Below are 16832 nucleotides of genomic sequence, written 5' to 3'. Positions count from 1 at the left end.
TGTGTGTGTCTGTGTGTCTGTGTGTGTTACAAACATTTCACTCAGACACATTTGGTGCTTTAATATAGGGAACATTAAGGGATGCAGTGGCTCAGTGGCTAAGATGCTGAGCTTGTCTATCAGAAAGGTCAGCAGTTCAGTGGTTCAAATCCCTAGTCCCGCATAACAGAGTTAGCTCCCATTACTTGTCCCAGCTTCTGCCAACCTAGCAGTTCTAAAGCACGTAAAAATGCAAGGAGAAAATAGGACCACTTTGGTGGGAAGGTAACAGTGTTCCGTGCTCCTTAATGTTGAGTCATACCGGACACATGACCACTGAGATGTCTTTGGAGAGCACTGGCTCTTCGGCTTTGAAACGGAGATGAGCACCGCCCCCTAGAATTGGGAAAGACTAGCACATATGTGCGAGGGGAACCTTTACCTAGGGATCATTATGCAGCTGTTTTGTATGAAATTGGGTTCCTCCATGTACTGCAAGGAACAATATTGTACTCTATTTTACCCTGATTTCTGATGAAGCATTTCAGAATTAACAAGCATGGAAAATACCTTTTACGTATTTGTCCTATTGGCCATTGAAAGATGGCTTTCACTCCATGGAGTCTAAGAAAGATACAACCAATTTTCCAAAACACAATCAATGCCTACTTGACTTTTCAGAAAGATGAATTTCAAATTATTGGAGAACATAACTCAGTAATGTCAAGTACACTTGAATTTCATTTTAGATAACCATTCTGTTCAACTAGAACGGACAATAATTATAAAAGTATAATTTGATTTTAATTCCATTTTGAAAATTAATGATCTCTACATTTAATGACCAGTTTCTGTGTCCTTAGTCTCTTCCTTTCCTTTCTCTCAAATATTTTCAATCTCTTCATTGTGAGACATCCTTGCAATGCAAGAACTTTCATCTGAAGCATAAAATCTCTCCACTAGCTGAGTCCCATGGACATTACATAATGTTCCATGGGAGAGCCTCTCATATATAGATGCAGAGAACTGAGATTAGCTCATTTTGGTTTGGGAAGTGAGGGGAAACAGTGCATATGTGTTTGCAAGAAGGTGTGGCTCAGTGGTTAGAGTTTACTGTAGGTCCACGGATATTCAATGAATCCAAGTGTTTCCATTTTTCTGTGTGAGAATCACTCTAACTTTTAGGTCACAAGCACAAATTATTTCGTTCTTTCTTTCTCTTTCTTTTCCTTCCTTCCTTCCTTCCTTCCTTCCTTCCTTCCTTCCTTCCTTCCTTCCTTCCTTCCTTCCTTCCTTCTGATTCTTTGGAAAGCAGTTGTGTTTAAGGCTAGGGATGTAAAAGTCATACATTTCTCTTGCAATGCACAAAGTGAGGGCATTGGGTGAGAATCCCAAGTTATTGTTTTATTGATATTTAAATTTGGGGGTATATGCAGGAAACAGACCAAGGAAATATACACAGTGCATCTTTCAGTTGCTCCTGTACTGTGCTCATTCCAGCTTGACCATAAACTGGATTAAGAAACTATTAACTGGATAGAGATCCTTTAACAACAGCCTGTAAACTATTCAGCTCAAAGTACAGACGATCAGTTGATTCACTGGATAATTCCCTTGTTGTGTTCTGCTATCTCTCTGTTCCAGAAAGGAATAGTCAGTCTGTATTTAATTAACAGGTAGAGGGATACTGTGAGTGGAATTTAAATCATCCACATTAAAGAGGCCAGGCAGGATTTTATGTTATTGTTTCAGGAGAATTATCTTTTAAATTGTGTTAATCCTATTCCACATACACACCAGGAGTATCCAGAGGGAAAAAAAAGGGAAGATGGTATCTACAGCCATTTGATCAAATGTTTATGTGCATCACAATGGAGCTTTGGAGTTGGAGAGGTTCATCCATAGTTCAATTTTGTCATTTAAAGCAGATTTGTTGCATTTACAGAAGGCTTCTGCTACCTTCAAAAAAAAAATTCCATTGATACTACTGTTTAAAAAGTATTATTTAGAAATGCAAACCACGGATTTACCCTACATTGAAAAACTATTTTGCATTTTTAATATCTACGTATCTTCATTATTTTACATAATTTTATCCAAGACAAGTCATAAAAAGAAGCAAAACAGGTACAGGAGCAAGATAAATTTATGACAAAATCCTGAACAATCAATAATGAGAGAGAAGCACTTAGTGATTTCTGAAAGCTGTACTTATCAACCGGAAATACACAGCCTTCTTGGAATCACATTATTCTTCTCAACTATATTTCCAAATATCCTGATTTCTCAGTAGAGTTTACTATTAACAAATTCAGTTATACAACTACGCTGCTCCTTGGTTTACCTCTCTTTGTAGAGAAATATCCAAGAATCTCAAAGGGTGAAATGAGCCATTGAAAATGAATTACCACAAATCTGAAAGGAAAGGGCAAGTACAAGACGCATGTATGATTGATTCCATAAACCAGGGTTAGTGCTCAAATGTTCTCTGCATTTCAAGTCTTGACATGAGTGATAAGTAATATTTGTCACAGGGCTGCTGATGTGATACTGAGTTATCAGGACACAAAAGACATCCAGACGCTAATGTTTAACAGGGAGGTATATCATCTTTGCTGAAAAAAGCTATAATCCTCTGTCCTCCTAATATTAAAATCAGCTTTTGGCAGACTGCTTTTCATATTATATCTTGTTGTCATTATTCAATAAGAATCAATCAACCAGAATAGAGCTGGAAGGAACCTTGGAGGTCTTCTAGTCCAACCCCTGCTCAAGCAGGAGACCCTATACCATTTCAGACAGGTGGCTGTTCCAGTCTTTTCTTTAAAAACTCCAGTGATGAAGCACCTACAGCTTCTGAAGGCAAGCTGTTCCACCGGTTAACTGTCTTCGCTGTTCGGAATTGTCTCCTTAATTCCAGAGTTGATTCTCGCCTTGATTAGTTTCCATCCATTTTTGAATAGATGAATCACTGAATCAGAGGGGATTTCAATGAAACCAGAATTCATTGTTCAAGTCTAGCTCCCAAAGTCTAGTTCTTTCTTAAATGATCAGCAGAGGAGAAAACAACATTGATAAACCTGGTGCTAGGGAATTGTACCAATCAGATGTGGTATCTTTATGCGATCTTTGAAAGGACATTGAATAGCCTAGAGCAGGGGTCAGCAACCCACGGCTCTGGAGCCACATGTGACTCTTTCATCCCTCTTCTGCAGCTCCCTGTCACTGGTTGGCTCCACAATTGATAGGGCTTTTGGTTAGGACAAGTAGAGGAAAAAGGATGCCACACTAGGAGAAGACTCTATGGTGGGAGAACTGGACTTCTGGTCGGCTCCAGAATTGAATGGGGGGGGGGGGCTTCTGGTTAGGACTTTTGTGGTTCTTTGAGTGTTTAAGGTTGCCAACCCCTGACCTAGAGTTTTACTCATTGCCATCTTGCTGATAGGCTTAAATGTTGGGTCCCTAATCTATCAGAGATGCCTGCCTGGGTATCTAGCTGCATTACACCCAACTGGCCACAAATTGTAACAACTATTTCGTGAACAGGAAAGTTTCCTCTAGCAGCTGTTGATACCTAACAACCTCAATGTGCTTTCAAAATGTCAAATACATCCCTGATTTCTCCAAAGTGAAAGGGCTGCTGGCTTGATTAAATCCACCTATATTTAGCTTATTAGTAGCTTGTTTCCTTCTGCTATGGGATCTTTGCCTGAGAATGATGTTCAAGTGCCTGGTTCTGAAAAAATATTCTATTGTAAGGCAGCCATTTAAGGAAAGAAAAGAAAAAAAAAGGCATCATGTTTTATGCAAAAATTCAATTGTAACATTTTAATAGAAAATCACTAAATACTTGATTAATGAGGACTGCCTTTTCAGGTGCTTGTTAATTAGGTTGGCATAGATGCTGAGTATTGATCCTCAGGATGAGGGACAATAGAGTGAGAGCTTTATTTGCATGTTTTCTTTATCTCTAAACTTTAATTTCAAGGTTATCAGATTTTTAGTGTTGTGGGTTTTCACTTTTATTTTCAGTTCTATCTCGATCCTATTGTGAAGTGAAAAAAATCCTTTTGTAGAGGATCAAAGTTGTTGTCAGGTCTCAGATAAGATTTGATTTAAGTGATCAGCTTAAAATGAAAATATGTTCTTTCAGTAACAAATGAGAAAAATAGTGGAAATAAACAATCAGAAAAATATGAGCAATAAATAAGAAAGATCTACGTTAGCAAAGCTTGATTATAATCCAGTTGACAGCAGAGTTAAGAGCTGCACTGTTAGTTAGATTATCATCCAGCTTTGCTAGCATAGATCTTTCTTATTGGGTTCTTCTGGAATGCTGACCCCAACTATAGGAATACTACAAAGACAAAGCAAGATAAATGGGAGGAAAACTCTCTCTTATGTTGCAATGTATTTCCTATAATCAATGTTCAAAATGACAAGATGTAATGCATGAAACATTAGTCTAGTCCATGTAAACAAAAAAAAAACACTCTTTTTTTGGTTGTTTACATATACCAATGAAGTCTGTCAACCACATTGAACTGGCTGTCCATCAATACCTACCTACAAACCAGTGACGTGCAGTCAGGTGAGGCAAGTGAGGCACAGCCTCACCACTCTCATCATGAAAAGAAAAAAATGTAAAAGGAAAAAGCTGAGCTAGTTGCTGCCTCAGCATGGATGATTCTGCTTAACTGTTTAAAAAAAGCCTCTAAAAAGTGCCCTCTACTATGAGGCAGGGGAACTGCATGCCTCATCTAGTCTGACTTTAGCCGTTTTATGATCACTCGAGCAGAGTTAAGCAAGGGTTAAAAGCCTAAAAATTCCTGACGTAGGTGAGGCACGCAGTTCTTCTTCCTCATAGTAGAGGGTGCTTTTTAGAGGCTTTTTTTAACAGTTAAGCAGAGTCATCCACGGAAGCCAGGCAAAGAGCCATGCTGTAGCACACACACTTTCCCCCAGCTTCTTTCTTTTGGAAGGCTCAAATCGGCTCCCCTCTGGCTTCTCTGCCTCTCCTCTCACCCCAGCCTACCAGCAGGAGGTGAGTAGGTGGGCTTTATTGCGTTCCAGGCATTTCCCACCCAGACAGCAGGCTGCATTTGCAATGGTGGAGGTGTTTGGGGAAGGCAGCAGGGGAATGGGGGAGATGGCAGAGGAGCTGCTGTCAAGCCACTGGAAAAGATATCCAATCCAATTTGTGTGTGTGTGTTTGTTTGAGAGTAAGTGAGTGAGAGAAGGGGGTAGGAGAGATAGTCCAATCCAACGTGTGTGTGTGTGTGTGTGTGTGTGTGTGTGTGTGAGAGAGAGAGAGAGAGAGAGAGAGAGAGAGAGAGAGAGAGAGAGAGAGAGAGAGAGAGGAAGGGAGGAAGGGAGAGAGAAACAAATGCTGTCGTTTTAAATTGAACTGAGCATGCCTGGCTGTGGAATTCTGGGAGTTGAAGTCCACAAGTCTAAAAATATTTGAAACCCACCACCGTGTCAGTGCTTCACCAGCCATAAACCTCATCACACGTCACTTCTACAAACACATGTATTTTTCTGAAAGGCTTGAATTAGGCATGGCTGAAATCAAAGACAACAAACCAGAAGAGTTACAAGTTGTTTTCTAGAAGCAGTTTAAATATTGAGTATACTGTAAATCCAGAATTTCTAAGGGTAAAACTCTACATACTGTAGTATCACCTAGCTAATCCACAGATAGTAAGCTTTCTATAATGAGGAGTTAGAGAGGGCAAAGCTACTAATTCAGTCATTGGTTCTGGTGATACCACATTTGACAGATTGGGTGGGACTTAGGGGTATTATAGAGCAGATAACATTAATGTAAAACAAAAGGAAAGGTTAAAATATTAACACCTCCTGCTCAGAGAAAGTTCTGTGGATGCACTGAAGTGTGCTCAAGATACATTCATCATATGTACACACTACACACAGAGAGAGAGGTGGGGGAGGGAGGGGGAGAGAATATCAACTGGAAGCTTTAGAAAGCTGGGATTCATTTGTAGCTGGGCAATTTAGCAATAGCAGTAGCACTTAGATTTATAGACCACTTTACAGCCCTCTAAGTGATTTACAGCATCAGCAGATTGCCCCCTATAATCTGGGTCCTCGATTTATCCGACCTCAGAAGAATGGAAAGCTGAGTCAAGATTGAGCCAGTCAAGATCGAACTGCTGGCAGCCAGGAGAATTAGCCTGCAATAATGAATTTGAACCACTGTGTAAATTTAAAGAGTCATTACTGCCCCTTGGACAAATATAAAATCAGCCCATTGTAAATCATAGTTTGTCCAAATCTGAATGTTTGTAAAGATGTATTAGACATTAGCAGATAAAATGGGGGAATAGTAGAAAAAGAAGTGAATAAAGCATTCCCTATAGAGGGCTATAAAATGAGATGATTCTATTTTGTTAGTTTGGCTTGATATGCTCAGTCATGTAATGTTGAACAATTCCACCATCCTCAAGAACTATTGAGACTAAAGAAAAGAAAAGCCTTCTCAACAGAGCAATAAATATGAAGTTAATTCCATCACTGTGGCATGTTGACTGAATAAAAGTCCTTCTGAAACTGACTGGTTTAGTCAATTCATTTAAACCTCTCTGTGCCACCTTAGCATTGAAAATTTCCAGGTGGATTACAGTAACTAATTAACACAGTGTTAAAATGTATGAAGGCAATGTCATAAACAATAAGCACAGGAAGAAATACACCAGAATTTGAAAGCCTGGAGAGTATAGGACCCTTAGAGAAGGTTCCATAGCAGAGGCTCTACAGGAAACCTAGCCATCACTCACTTCTCGTCAGATAAAGAGGTTTTAGTATATGGATAGGCTCAAGTGGGAGAAATTATTTAGGCTCTGAAGGAAAGAACATGCACTTTGGATTCTACTTGAAAATGGAACAATAGTCAGGGAAACCTTTTTTTTTTTTTTTTTTTTTTTTTTTTTTTTTTATAATAAAATTTTATTGGTTTTTCAAGATTTATAGGGAAAAGGGTAAATGGACAGGTATACAAATTTTGGCAGTTGCAAAGTGTGTGAGGCCCCCCTCCCTCCATACCCATAGTATACATTTAATATAATGCATTAGTATATAATTGATTACAGTCAGCATATTAGTTCTATTATTAAATTCAATCAAATTAAACATTACAGTATAAAATCCAAATATAATTCCATTTTCACTTTCGGTCAGTTTATAATAATATGATTTTCTTGTTTATTTTTGTGATCTGAGTCTTCTTGCTATTGCCCCATCTCCCTCCACTGGCAGAGCTCTGGCCCCTCCCGTGTCCTGCGTGTCCGTTGTGGTATCTGGTGGTTTCTCTAGGAATGTTTTATTTTTTTCCATAAAGGCCTGCGCCTCTATGGGTGAATTAATTCTAATTCTTGTCTCCTCCCAGAATATCAGCATACCATCAGGCATCAACCATCTAAACCACACCCCTTTCTGGTATAATTTATTCGCTAATTGCGAATAATTTTTTCTTTTTTCTCTAATCTTCTTAGGGATCTGCTTCAGAATGGTTATCTCCATATCATGATATATCAATGCTTGCCCCCTTTGTACACCCAGAATTTCATCTCTTGTGCTTTTTCTAAGAAATTTAATATGAACCTCCCTGGGTACATTGTGTGTTCTAGCGTAAGCTGAATTCACTCTATAAACCAGATCTATATCCCACCCCATCTGTTGTTTTTCTTTGTGTGTGTAGTCAGCCAGAATGTTTGTCATGATGTCCCTTATATTTTCCCCATCTTCTTCTATAACATTTTGAAATCTAAGATAATAGGACATTCTCTCAAATTCTAATTTCATCTGTTGGATGTCAAGATCTTTGTTCCCTTTCTGCACAGCTTCCACCCCCCCCCTCACCTCCTCCACCCCCCCTTCCACAAGATCCAGTCTCTGTGAGTTCTTATAAATTTGGGCTTGATTTTCTTTAATTTCATCTTTCATTTCCCTTAGCTGTTTCTTGATTTCCTCCTGGCCCTGTAAAATTTGTTGAAGCATTTGTTGAAAGTCCATCTCTATAGTCTTAGGTTGCATCAGTTCTGTTATCTTGGACTGTGTGGCTGGACTGGATGTTACAGATGTTGGAGCAGATGTGGCAAAGCCAGATTTCCCAGGAGGTGGTCTTTTGGATGCCATCCTTTATAACATTAAAAGTTCAGTCCATATATAAGATAAACAGTTAGAAAAGAAGGGTAGCCAGGTGAGGTCCGGGAGCAGAAGAACCAGGCAGAAGAGAATCTCTCTAATAAGTCTGGCAATAGATGAAAGGTTTCCCCTAGAAAGTTCAAAAAGACCAATCCACAAGAGATTCCTCTGGGAGACACGGAGACAAAGACCGGAAGCCTGAGTTTTAAAGGTGGAGTCAGGTTTCACAGTTCATAAAGACAACGGAAGTGTGCCATCTTGCCCTGCCAGTTTTGGGCACAGAGGCATATCAAAGTTTTAAAAAGTTCCAAAGGTCCTCAAATCTCAGTAAATAGTGAAATTAAATTGCAAAGAAAATCATCCAACCTGGGTGAGGCTTCATTCGTTGGCTCTCCCCCCTCCTCCTTCCCCGGGGGCTGAGAGCAAGATTATTCCTCGCCGCTTATCCAAGGGGGGGGGAAACCCCCCTCCCTCCAGCCGCACCTCCAGAATACTCCGAAAGTTATTTAAAGAAAGCTAACTAGTTCTTTGTGCAAAATAGGGCATGAAGAGAGAAGCAGCCTCACCGCACCGCAGCTGCTTCCTTCACTTGCTTCATTCTCCCGACGGCTTTAGCGAGGCGCGAAGCGCAGAAACGCGAGGCGCCCTCCGATCTAGCTCCCCGGTGCCTTGGGCGCGCGAGAGACCTCCCGCCGGCCGCCGCCGATGCAGGAGCTCCCCGCGATGCCGCCCCTCCGGCAGGACCCCTCTGAGGGGTGTCCTGTGCCCCCCAAGGAGTGGGGAAGCCCACCGGAGAGCCGGAGCGGGCAAAGAGCTGCCCGTCGCCGCTGCCGCCGGAACCGGAACTCCTGGGAAACCTTAAAAACATTCAAATGATGCTGTTTCTTTGTGGTTAAATTTCTAATCTAATAGTTGGTTATTTTGTTTTGTTTTGCTTTGGGGTTTAAACAGTAGCAAGAATAAAAAAAAAATATAAGCAATATTGGAAGACTATATAAAAACAACCACTTTCCAACATATATTCTAGAGAGTAGTCTAGCAGGTATATCCTAAAATAGGTAAGATTTATCGACAGCCTTCAAAATACAACATATTTCAATAGCCTAACTTGGTGGAATACCTTCATAAAAAAGATGCAATTGAAATCAGAGGTGGTATTCAGTAGGTTTTGACCAGTTCTGGAGAACTGGTAGCAGAAATTTTGAGTAGTTCGGAGAACCAGTAAATGCCACCTCTGACTGGCCTCGCCCCATCTATTCTCTGCCTTCTAAATCCCAGCTGATTGGGAGGGAATGGAGATTTTGCAGTAAACTTTCCCAGGAATGGGGAGGGAATGGGGATTTTGCAGTATCCTTTCCCTGCCACGCCCACCAAGCCACACCCACAGAACAGGTAGTAAAAGTTTTTGAATCCCACCACTGAATTGAATGACTGATGGATTGATGAATGGCAAACATTTGTTTCTTTGTTTTTTTAGAAAAGAATGCACCTAAGGTGATCCTCAACTTAGAACAGCAATTAGGAACAGAATTTCCATCACTCAGTGATACATCCATAGAGCGAGGGAGTATAAGAGGCCTAGTCAGGAAGAGAATTCTAAAGACTACTGGTAACCGCTATTCAGTGCCATTGTAACTTCAAACAATTGCTGAAAGCATGGTTGCAAATTGAGGACTGCCTGAATAGGCATATAACAGATAATCTATAGAGTAGGTATGCAAGTAGCTAGAAGAGAAAACTACGTTCCATGCTATTTGGACTGCTAGCCACTTAATTGAATAAATCAGAATGTCAGAAAATGAAGCAAATAATATATTAGAAATAAAGGTTTCTCTTGTACTAACTGAAAGTCATCATAAACAAATGGACTTTCCTGTCAATCAGCTAAGGATTATATATTGATGGCATTCAGGTGAATGGAAATAAGAAAGTAAGTGTTTATGCAGTGTGTATATGAATTCTGCAGAATTCATGGGCTTGGTAGTATGAAATGGAGTCCTGTATAGAACCTCCAGCAGGAGGTTCTGGAAATTGTCCTCTCCAGAGGCTTTAAACTGTACCTCTTATAATTTTTAATCCTAACCATAAATGTCATTTCAGCATTGATGGTTTGATCATTAGTTGATTGACTAATGATCAACACCATCAATGCTGAAATGACATTTATGAACATGATCAGTAGTAACAAAAGCTGCTGAGATATTATGGTCAGCCTCTTCTTTGCCTATTGTTTTTCTTCCACCAAGATACATCTGAACTAAAATGAAGGAAAAACCAAACTGAAATTGTTCCTTCCTTTCTTTTCACTACATGTTTTTGAGTGTATCGGTTCTTAAGCAACTTGCTCAAACTTGCTTTTCTCCACAATACCAACAAAACAAAAAGTAACCCACTTTGCTCTTCTCGTTATAAAACTCAGAAATACTCACCTTGCTTTCAAGTTACAGGATAACTTCTTGAGTAACTGAAACTTCACACTGATAATCAGCTCTAAAATTGCTTCAGAAATGTCTGTGGGGATGGAGGAAAATGTGAACTGCACCTAAAGTGTTGCTTTGAAGTGTTTTCCCTACTCACTTTTTGTTAGCCTCTGGGTAGAGTGAGAAATGAGAGAAGGGGCTGATGACTAGTTAAATTATACTGCTTTCAAGTTCTTTCTGCCTACTTATCATTCAGCACTTCCAGAGTGCCTGTGCTCAGATTTGAATGAAAATGCCCTCGCACACATCCCACATATACACACCACAAATATCCACACACATGCATTCAGACTCATCAATAGTGTGGTACTATATGTTATATATTTTATTTAAGAATCATAAAAATTATCATGGTTATTTCAGAATTGGTCGTTAGAAATTCTTGCTAGCCAGAGGAAGCAGGAGAAGTTGAATATACATTGCTTGCCATGGCCCTCTATTGGTCCTTCACAATACACGACTAACTAAGCCTAGTTTCTGGACGACTGGTTTAAATGGGATAATTAGATTTATGTCCCTTTCATGACAGTTTTGCTTGCATTTAAGAAAATAATAACTGCAGCAATTTTCCCTATCTTCATCTCTGTCTCTCTCATTTCTATCACCTTAACAATGAGACACTCAACAATGAGGCACTGATGAAGTGGGTACAGCAGCGCCTGCATTTTCTGCATCACATGTGAGAAAAATACATCTTCCTACCACTAGGTAGGGGGGAGGAGCTTCCTGGAGGATGGTGGTCAGCCTCTGAGCTCCGTATGTCTACGGGGCTCTTTTTGACAGGCTGGGTTGCTGCTGGTCCTTTTTACGATCTGGAGGACCGGGAACCTACTCAATGACCACCCTGGCTCATTCTAGGACCCTAGCGGTCCCCCAGGGTGGTCGGACAGCAGAGGAGAACGAGAAGAATGGGCCGTCCGTTCAGCCGAAGGGGAAGGCCCCCATTTGAAATCTGCAGAGAGCGGAGAGCGGAGAGCGGAGAGCCGGGAAATGGCGGCTGGCGCGCTGACGTCCTGGCACGCTGGCATGCTCCGGGAGGTTCGCATCCTACCCCACACATCCCTTTGACCAATTCGCTCTCACAGAGAGGGACTCCTCCGGGTACCATCCGCTAAGCAATGCCGGCGGGCGGTGCCCAGGAGTAGGACCTTCTCTGTGATGGGCCCAACCCTCTGGAATGACCTCCCCCCCGATATTAGAATTACTGCTGATCTCCGCTCCTTCCGTAAGAAACTTAAGACCCACCTGTTCCAATTAGCTGGCCTGGCCCAATCGCAATTACAATTATGATCTAATCCCGACCTTCCTGGCCGGTATTTTAAATTTTTAAACTCTGGGGTATTTTAATTGGTTTTAATCATTAGTTAATTTATGACTATTGTACAGACTTGTGCTTAATTTGTTTGTCTGGGGTTTTATATTTTTGTTGTTTATTGTATATTTTATTTTTGTCTGTACACCGCCCCGAGTCCCCACGGGGAGAGGGGGCGGTTTATAAATTTAATAAACTGAAACTAATAAACTGAACTATCCTTACCACTTTCTATAGAGGGACGATCAAGAGCATCCTGTCATATTGCATGACTGTATACCGCCCCGAGTCCCTTTTGGGAGAGGGGGCGGTATAAAAGTTTGAAATAAAGTAAAGTAAAGTCTGGTTTGGAAGCATTACTGCTTCAGACAGGAAGGCAGTGCAGAGAGTGATGTGGATGGGAGAGAAGATTATTGGCAGTTCACTTCTGTCTATCCAGGACATAGCATATAAGCATTGCTTGACCAGAGTCTGCAGTATTGTCTAAACATCCTCTTCACAACCTCTTTTCCTTGTTACCTTCTGGGAGGAGGCTTCATGTTTTCTGAAGCAGAACATCCAGATTCGGTCACAGTTTTCTTCCATATAGTATCAACCTTGTGAACTCTCAAGTTTCCTCTTTCTGATATGTATTCAAGATGGACAGTTAGTTGGTTGGTTGGTTGGTTGGTTGGTTGGTTGGTTGGTTGGTTGGTTGGTTGGTTGGATGGATGGATGGATGGATGATTATAGATAGAGATAGAGATAGAGATAGAGATAGAGATAGATATATAGGTAGAGACAGACAGACAGACGGACGGACGGACGGACGGATGTGGATGTGGATATGGATATGGATATGGATATGGATATGGATATAGATAAAGATAAAGATATAGATATCTAGATGCTTCCATAACTTTGGGAGACAGATTATTTCACTGCTTAAAATATTTCACCATCAGGAAATTCTTCCTTATTTAAAGTGTAGATTTCCCTCAGTAAAGCTTCCACTCAGTGGTTCCTGTCTTACTGTTGGATATATGGAGAAAAAATCCACACTCTCTGACATCCCTTTATGTATTAGAAGATGGCTGTCAATATCCCCTTAGCCTTTGCTTCTTTAAGCTAAACAGATCAAATTTCTTTAACTGTTTTTTTGTAGGATTTAGCTCCTGAGCTCCATATCATCATTTCTGTTCTTCTCGGTTCTTTTTTTTTTTTTTCAGTTCCTTGGCATTCTTCTTGTATTGTGACAACCTGAACTGGATGCAATAGACCCGTGATGGCGAACCTATGGCATGTGTGCCACAAGTGGCACGCGGAGCCATTTGTCAGGGCACGCGAGACGCTGCCCTGTCAGCTGGCCAGGTGCATGCTCGCGCTGGCCAGCTGAGTTCACACTTTTAAAAGCTATTTTTCGCCTTCCCCAGGCTCCAGAGGCTTTATAGGAGCCTGGGGAGGGCGAAAAGAGCCCCCCCCGCCCCCCCCGGAGGCTTCAGGGACCATCCCTGAAGCCTTCGGAACGCTTAAAACCACCCTCCGAGCAACCAGGAAGTCACTTCCGGGTTGCTCGGAGGGTGGTTTTAAGTATTCTGAAGGCTTCAGGGAAGCCTCGGGACGGTCCCTGAAGCCTCCGGGGGGGGGAGGCTCTTTTCGCCCTCCCCAGGCTCCTATAAAGCCTCTGGAGCCTGGGGAAGGCGAAAAAATCATGCAAAAATGGGCGTGTTGTGCGCGCATGCGCACTGGGGGCGCGTTGCATTATGGGTGTGGCACGCCCACACACGACCCCCCCCGCGCTCCCCCCACTTGTGGCACGCGAGCCAAAAAAGGTTTGCCATCGCTGCAATAGACTAACGGTGGACTATTACTTCCTATGATTTTGATACTACATCTTGGTTGATGCAGCAAAACCCTGCATTTGCTTTTTTGGCAACTGTGGCACAGTGCTGGATTATACTGGATTCTGTGTTTAATTTTTTGTGTAACCTACTAGGAAACACATAAATTGCACCTCTTGCCCATTTATATGCTTTTGGCAGCCTCTTCCTTCATTACCAAATTCTTAATGAATGCAATGCTTTCCCGTCCCAAAATTCACATAAAATTGTTTGGGGAATAAACTGTAATATTCCTTTCAGATCATAATAAGGAATATTAAGGTTTATTCCCCTAATAATTTGGAGGAATTTAAAAATCACGCACAAAATGCATTTTCCCAAGGAAAATTGTAAATGCAAATTGCATAACTTGGAAATCAGAATGAAAACACACGTACACATTCATGGGAATTAATCAACACAATACTTCATATAAATAAATAAATAAATAAATAAATAAATAAATAAAATATGAAAACTCTCCATTTATATACTATTTGCATAATGCCACACAGAATGAGAAAGTATTTTGACACTTGTTTGTCTCACCTGATTATTTCTTATCATGTTACTCCATTTTAGTTTGATAGAATTAGTCCAAGCGTTTTAAAAAAATGAAAAAGACCAGACTATTTCAAAATCTTTCAAAACAAATAGTCAGCTAAACGCATTCTTTCTTTAACAAAATATCAGACTTTTTAACGCTTCTGTCATATAAATGAGCTGCTCCGAATTTTAAAAGTGGTTCCAAAGTTCAAATTATAGCATTAAGGCAAAAGCTGGACCAGGACACCTAGATTGCAAACACTGAAGAGAATATGATATCCCCAAACCGGCAAGTTCTGATATTATTTTTATTTAATTTGGCTTCTTTCTTTTAAATTTGAGAAGGGGGCAGTAATAAGAATGTCCTTTAAATTCAGGGACATCTTGTAATTCACTAAGAGACATCTGTGCCGAATAAATTTGCACCACTACAAAAGTGTCTATTTCTATCTGCAGAAGCCCAGATTGTGATGAAGGTGGCATTTCCATGCCATATTAAATAAAGCCTCCCAGTATTATCCAGAAGGTATCTGGAAGTAGTTTAGCAGCTGGCAGCCCTAGAGAGCCAGTCCCTGCTGAATTACAATACAGTCAAATGGAAGTCTGTATTGGCAGATCAAATTAAAGAAGCCAGCACATCTGACCTGATGCTGCCTGCTTTTCTACCTGCTGACTTCATTCTTCCTGGTAGCCTATTCAGTCATATGTTTTGAATGCAAATGGATACAATTTGTTATTTTCCCCTAATTTATAAAGTCCTTTGCACTGGGAATGAGTTTTTTTTCCCCATCAATGTCACAAATATGAATTTTTAAGGTATTTGGACAGGACTACACTCTCTGATCATTTCAGTTATTGCAAATTAAAGCTCAGATTTATGTGATGCCCATAGGAGCGTGTCATTCAAATATATTCAAAGTATTCTTATCAATTAGGGCTACTTTTACTGTTGCAGTGCATGTCATTCCTTGAAAGTGCAGTTGGCTTATGGATTTTTTTTTTCCTTTTAGCTTTTTGCACTTGCTGCAAAAATCCAGGTGGCCACTAAATGGCAGCAGAAAGTTAGAGCTTTGTATATGACTTTGCTGCCTAGCAATAGCTGTCCTGATTTCTCCAGCCCAATATAGGCTCATTCGGTCATCTTGATGACCAAAGACATTTATACTATACTGCTGTAGTTTACACAATTATTGTTGTTTACTTTATAAAAATGCATCAAATTTAAAATAATGCAATAAAAATGAACATTGTCAACAATTTAGTCATAGCCTTTTATGATTTACCTGCTAAATCTTTTCTTTATCATTGCAATAATATACACTTTATTGATACTGAAAAGACAACAGTATACTGTAAATATATCATTTTAATGACATAATGGAAGGAGGAGGAGAAATCACTTCATCCATGTCCACTTACTAACTGCATTCTTCACACATTCTTCTGAAGACTTCAGCAGATGCTTACTTATCCAGATCTTCACATACTCATGTACCCTAAACATGTCTGTGGAGTTTTCTAACAGGATCAATACAAGGCAGTTCTATGTGCATTCAATTGAATACACCTCTTAGGAATGCAGTTCCTTGTGAAAAATCATTGGTCATTGTAAAGATAGCTCCTCTTCTGCTTAAATCAGTGTTCATATTTTCAATGTGACAAGCATTTGGCGGAGGCTCAGCATGCAGGGGACCTTGGTGTAGAGACAATATAGGGGCCCCACCTCCTACTTTCAACTCCCTTTTGTTCAAACCAATAAATGTAAAGGAGGGTGTATCACAAACTCTATGAATGACATTGCAGAGATCATATTTTGCTTAAAAATGTGGGACTGAATGGAAGGGAAAAAAAACTGCACAAGAAAGCAAAGGAGTAAAAATTTGGAATGGTAAACAAGATGCTATTGCCAATGCTCTCAAATGAAGATGAATTCCTAATATTAAGAAGCAAAGGAGTTTTCTAAACAAGTGGCCTGTATTTGGTTAGTTATTGGACAATTGAATGTTCCATAGGATGGATAAATTAAAGAACATAAAATAAATATTATGCTAAAAAAAAGAATTATCACCCTTGGCATCTTAGTATGATGTTACAACTATTTCTACAGAATTAGTAAACAGGCAAAATAAATTCATGAATAGCAAGATAATTTTAAGAATCATCATCCATGTGGCAGCTAATAATTGCATATGGGCATTCCACTTCACCAAATACAGGAAAAATATAAGACCACGGTATTCATTGCCAAATTCTGCTTCAAATCTTCCCTAAAGAAGCTAGTCACATGGCTATTAAAATACTATGCATGGTCATTGTCTGGGAGTAATTTTCAAGAAGGGAGGAAGAAAACAGGAGTGTCTTAACACATGGGCTTGATGGACACTTGATCGTGGGCCCCATGAACATAGGGGCCCCATAGTAATCTGTGTATGCTAACCCTTCAGCGCACCTTGTATCATATAAATAAAGGTAAAGGTTCCCCTCACACAT

Source organism: Natrix helvetica (genome assembly GCF_964273705.1).
Source record: "Natrix helvetica genome assembly, chromosome: 1".
Lineage (NCBI taxonomy): Eukaryota > Metazoa > Chordata > Lepidosauria > Squamata > Natricidae > Natrix > Natrix helvetica.
This window is presented reverse-complemented; position numbering follows the sequence as displayed.